This window comes from Pinus tabuliformis, chromosome 1_2 (assembly GCF_031772625.1).
Source record: "Pinus tabuliformis cultivar Carrire ecotype Pingquan chromosome 1_2, CPIR1, whole genome shotgun sequence".
Taxonomy (NCBI): domain Eukaryota; kingdom Viridiplantae; phylum Streptophyta; class Pinopsida; order Pinales; family Pinaceae; genus Pinus; species Pinus tabuliformis.
This window is the reverse complement of record NC_142298.1, coordinates 1,305,090,963-1,305,097,099: the sequence shown is the minus strand read 5'-3', so window position 1 is coordinate 1,305,097,099 and position 6,137 is coordinate 1,305,090,963.

Below are 6,137 nucleotides of genomic sequence, written 5' to 3'. Positions count from 1 at the left end.
TCGTAGATCTATTGAATCAACTCCTAGATGTACTCTATCCTCTATGTCCACTTCTAATTCATTAAATTCCTAAAAGCTCTCCCTCTAGTACCTAGAATCATGCAACTGTTTAAGAGCTGTAATTGACTTTGAACTCTTTTGTCATTACTACCCCCTCATGTTCTCATTTATTTGAGAGCCTTTACAACATCCTCGCATTATCTTATTTATTCCTATTCTATGCACTCAAAAGCCTAATATTACATTAATTCATCACTTAGGAATCCAACTTCCTAAAAAATACATGACCCCCTTTGTCTATCTAATTACAATGATTTTCTCTTGGGTGAATGCTCCTGCATCAAGCAAGCCTTGCAAGACATCACTGACACTTGGTCTACTGTGATGAGACCAACTCTTTGACATGCTTGCGATGGTGAAGATGGTGAGATGATGCCAAGCTTGGTCGTTTGAGATGGTGTGCATGCACCTCATGGTGACATCTTGCTGAAGCAAACTCTTGTCTCCGTTGCAACCGGTGCATTGGTTAGGCCCCTTCATCTAACTCGTCTATTATCATGCGCATGGTCTTCTTGGGTGCGGCTGAATTGACAACACATAGATGCATAGTGTCCATGCTGATCTTCAAGTGTGTGTTGGTGGTTATGCGCATCAACTTGCCGAAGTACATGTTCAGCCCCAGTTGGACTTGCTTCTTGTCTTCGCCTTGGTGAGTGTGTTGAATGGTTTGGATTGCATACATGCGCTCAACGATATGCATGCTGCTGAATCCCTTACATGTGATCAACAACACTGCATACCATGTTTGCTCTGTGTTAGCTGTTGGGATGGATCCTTAACTTGTATGGGCACAGTTTCATCAACGAGTGCATGTTGCGCCCACTGTTGTTCATGTTCCTATTGTAACTCATTCATCTATCTGCGTCACTTCATGTTCTTCCTGAGTTGTTGCTTTAGCACATGCAACTACTTCTTTGTTCCATATTTTGCCTTCGCGTGATCTTTATGTCGCGCCATTACTTCATAGCCGGAGTCTCCAAAGTTGCTTTCATCATCAATGGACCATCTTGAGCTTGCAACCTTGTTCTTCCTCTATGTTGTCAACAATCCTCCTCTTGCATTCGTTGCATTTGGTTTGTTGTCTTCAACTGCTGTTCATGATGTTGATCATTGTGATGTTGTTGTTGTCATATCTTGATGTCCTTGTCTACGAACAACTTGATGTCTTAGTTTGTAGGCAAGCCCATGGACACTTGATCGACTGCATCCCCAAGTGCACTATGAACGGTGTCTTCATCTCTGCTCTCCTGGAAACCATTGTACCTGTACTGTTGAGAGGAAGATGAACACTTGGGATACTTGGAGACATGGAAACACTCATGGCAAGCAATCTGTCAGTCGAAAACCAAAATGAACATGAGAACTGACTTGCAACATACCTGGGTGCATGATCATGGAGGTTGCACAATACCGGTTGGGAGGTCGAGAGACCGACTGCTAAGACTACACAAGGCATAGTCTAGGCTGCTAGGAGACTGAGCCACTACTGGAACTCCGCAGTGCATAGTCCAATATGGTTGCTGACTGCTAGGATTACGCAATGCGCAATTCCATCTGGGAAGGACTGCTGGAGTAGGGATAGATTTGCACAATTTCTTGGGCCAAGCAGCCATTGTCCTCTAGAAATATGCAAAATAGTCCTGGAGGCCAGTGTTGGGCAGGAATGTGCAAATCTGGAGAGGAAGGTCAACCTTCCTTTCCCAGATTGCGTAATGCAGCGTTGGTGATGGTAGAGCCCCGGCCAAGGTTGGCCCGACTCGCCGACGGGGAACTAAAAGCAAGTAAGTCAGTGAATTCATGGTGACATTAAGTGATACCATAAGTGATTAACAATGCATGAAAAACATGAACGAAACATTCAACAAACAGATCAACATGCATGTGGGTGAGGCAGTTCGTCGGTTGGGCGAACGTTCATGCAAAACAGTTTCATGCATGTGAAAATAGTGAGATAGCAACAAAAACTGAAATAGAGTTAGGACAAGCTAGTATATATGTAAACAACAAAAAGCGTTCAAGGAAATCAAGAAAACAATAGTCCCACAAGCGAAAACACAAAAAGTGACAAAAATGCAGCATAAGGCATGGGAAGCAGGCTTACCCCAAAATATCTGAGTTGAATGTGCCGATTGCTCCTAGATGTGATGTGGGATGTCAGAGCTGCAAGGTTGATGTGAGGAATGAGCGCTATAGCGTCTAGTTGATGAGTTTTGATAACATCAAGGTTGTGACGCACGTGACACAAATCTAGGGGAAGCGACACTTTGTGGGAGGTTTCAGAATTGCTCCTTGCATGCATCCTCCAACTGCTGAACATTGATCCTTGAAACAAGGGATGCCTTTGCATGCTGCCTTAGGAGAATCATCCCATGCATGCAAGTATGTTTTTCTCAGTCCCGAAGGGAACTGGTCAACTCAATTGCACATGCAAGAGACTGCTCGACTGCTAGAGAAAAATGCGCATTTCTGGCTAGGAGTTGGGCTGGCTGCCCAGGAGATTTTCACAATTTCTGGGCAGAGTAGCTGACTATTGCCTAGATTTGTGAAAATTCTGGGCTGAGCAACCTTGCTGGGGAAATTTGCGCAAATCCTGCTGGGAGTGTTGGCCGGCAGGATTGTACAATCCTAAAGCCCAGCAGACTGCCAGAGAGGATTGCGCAATTTCTGGAGAGAAGGCTGGTCGCCCTCCAGAAGTGAGCAATTTTCAAGGGGAAGTTGCTCAGCCTACAGCTGGACCAAGTCTAGGTGAATAAATTGTGAAGGGAAAGGATCAAGCTGTGACTGATAGGCTACCTTTGTGCAAGAAAGACATTGAAGCTTGTGAACTTGACGAAGCAAGGCAAACTGTTGTGAAGGTTGGAAGGGAGGCTCCAAAATGAGGCTAAGGCAAAAATTTCGAGGGTGGTTGTAGCTGCTACAACACTACTCAAATCAAAGGACGAAGTATTTGAAAAGTTTGAGGAATTTAGGTTTGAAGTAGAGACCTTAACTGAAAGAAGAATAAAGACTTTGAGATCTGATAATGGTGGAGAATACACTTCAAAATAAATAATTTCATATTACAAAGAAGCAAGAATTAAGAGGGAGCTTATTGTTCCCTACAATCCCGAACATAGTGGAGTTGCATAAAGGAAAAATAGAACACTTGAAGAATGTATATTAACAATGATTTTTTTATCAAGATATACCAAAATTTCTATGGGGAGAAGCAACAATGATTGTTGTATAAGAATCCTCGACAATATGACACTTGAAGAAGAATTCACAGGAAGGAAGCCATGTGTGGACCATCTTTGAATCTTTGGATGTCCCTCCTATATCCACTTTCTAAAGGGCAAACAAAAGAAGCTAGATTCTACAAGCATTAAAGGGATTTTCATTGGTTACAATATTTCTTCAAAGGCATATAGAATCTACATGAGGGAAGGAAGACATATTGAAGTAAGCAAAGACGTTATATTCGATGAAAATCACGCCTACAAAATATCCAAGGATATTCCTATTGATTATGATGATGAAGATGTACCATTATTCAAAGAAGAAGAGCACCACGACAATCCTACTACAAATCAATAATAAGAAGAAGAAGGACCAAGTCAACCCATTCAACCTGTGATCATACCCGACGCAAGGAAGAGGCCAAATTGGTTAAAAACTACTCTTGAAGATGTCGAAGGACATGGGGTTGTGAAAGGAAATTTTAGTGAAATAAAAAGTCAAAAAAGATATTATGGATATGCTGCATACATGACTAAACTAATTGTTACACAGTAATTTGTCACTGCCTTCATACCAGTCTTCCTACTGTGTCATGAGTCCAAATCATTCATGCTCATGCTCTTTGATGTTGCCAAATGACCCACTTTGCCAAAGTTTTTGCATCATCGCGACTGTTGTAAAAATAAACGCGCTGATGAGCGCTCCAAAATAGATCGAACGCGCTGCCATCGCGGAAGTACACGTGATTCCCGCGATGGTCGAATTTCATGAGACAGCGCGACTGTTGATTATATTTGATCGCGCTGACATGACTTTCTCCGTTATGCAGTAGCGATGTTAGCGCTCTAGTACAGTTATTCACCCGCGATGATCCAGTCTGGGCGAGTTTGTTTTAACAGCCGACCTTCCAGATGACTCCAGACCTGGTTGTTGGCCTTGTATATATCACCCTCCCTTCTCTGGCATGTCTGTTTCGTCATTTGAGCCACCTTCCTTGGAGATAAGCTCATCTTCCCACCATTCATGGAGACTCCTTCCTATTTAAGCCTCCACCATTGCTATGAGCTGCTAGTTTGGAATTTGTAGTGCTTGGAGTGTTGCTGATAGTGTGTGAGCTTGATAGGTAGCTGGTGTGACAAGTGTGGGATTGTTAGAGAGCTTAAGGAAGGTTGTGAAGTGTTTTGATCTTGTGTAAACTTGTGAGTGAGAGAGTTTGTCTTGGGAGATCTATCTTCAAGGGCGAATGCTTGGGGAACTTGCTAGCTGGACCCTCTTGAGAAGGATTTGACGTCAGAACTATGGTTGTATTCTTCTTTGTTTATCAATAATAGATGACTATCATTATGGTTCCACTCTTATTGTCTTTATGATGGTGTTTGAGTTATATCCTTTCTGACTGATATATAGTTGCATCCATTGGATTTTATGCTTGTGTTTGTATCGTTCTTTGCATGTGCAGGTGTCCGTGCACGAGGATCATGGGGACTGTGACCAGCCGGAGCAAAGGAACAGGAGCATCGACTCTTCTACAAGTACTAGCGTTGGAATCCAGGTAGGCCTTCATCATCTGTCTTTAATTTGCAATTAGGAACCTGCGTGTTAGCGTTGTTTGATTGTTGCTAGACCCTATTTGGACTAGTAGGGATTGCCTCTATTCGCAGAGGGGATTTACCTCCACAACAATTTGGCGAATCCGTTGGGGAGTTTACCTTGTTGTTTGATTTGTAAACTTTAGACAAAGCCTGAAGCACGGCCAGGTAGCCTTCGAAACGCTATTGCTCTGCATTAGCGAAGTAGATCAACGCCACTTCAGTCAATCTCCGGTTTGGTTTACGAACTGAACAGCTTGGAGCTGGCTTTTGTCCTTTTTTGTTCATTCTTTCCTTGAGCTTGTTTTTGGTCTCTTTTCAAAGTTTGGGGATTAGTTCTCTGTTTCTTGGTTTCCTGGTTCGGTCTGGGAGATGCCTTGTTTGTTTAAAGATTGATTGTCTTGGTTTGGGAGTTTTTGCCTTGACAGTGGCCGTTTTTGAACATCATCGCGGTTTATAATTAAACAATCACGCTGTCATCGCACAGCCCTTTCTGTGACCTCCTGATCATCGCGTTAATACACCAAACAGTCGCGACGGTTCTGTAAATCAGACCATCGCAGGTAAGGCGTGTACTTCCGCGCTGACATCGCATTGTTGCTACGCGTAGTTCTTTATCAGCGCATTGTTGCTGTGTATCACCCGCGCTGATTCCTGTAGAATTGAATTTCTTCAATTCTGCCTCCTGAACCTGTTGGTCTTGCTATCCCCTGCTGTTCTCACTTGGTTTATAACTTGTTTTTCACTGTCTGGAGATTGAAGCACTCTCTTGTGAGTTTTGTTGAGCGAATCTTGCCTTTTTGTTTTGTGACCTAGTTTTATTATTCCAAGTTTGTTGGATCAGCTTTGCTTGGTTACTGGTTTGAAAAGGTTCGTTTACTGCTTGCTATTGGTTTGGTGAAGCCTTCCTCTTTGCTTGCTTTTGCTTGGTTGTTTAAGTGATCGTTGTTGAACCAATCTTGACATTGTTTCGATTTCTTTTCACTACCCGAACACAGATCACAATTGTTTGGGGTCAACCGGTTTTTCACATTTGTTTGTTATCATTTCTCAAAGTTTGTTTAATGCACTTTGCCATCAACAAAAAAAATCTCTTTTGCTTTGTATTAGTTAATGAGAATTAGAAGCTTTTCATTTTGATTAGTGATTAGTGATCTTGAAGAAAAGTTTGTGAATTTCCATTAGCTGCATTAGGGAAGCTATTTGTTGTTTTGTGATCATTTCGTTTGCGTGAAAGCCCTCAAACCCTCTCGTAACTAGCATTCATCG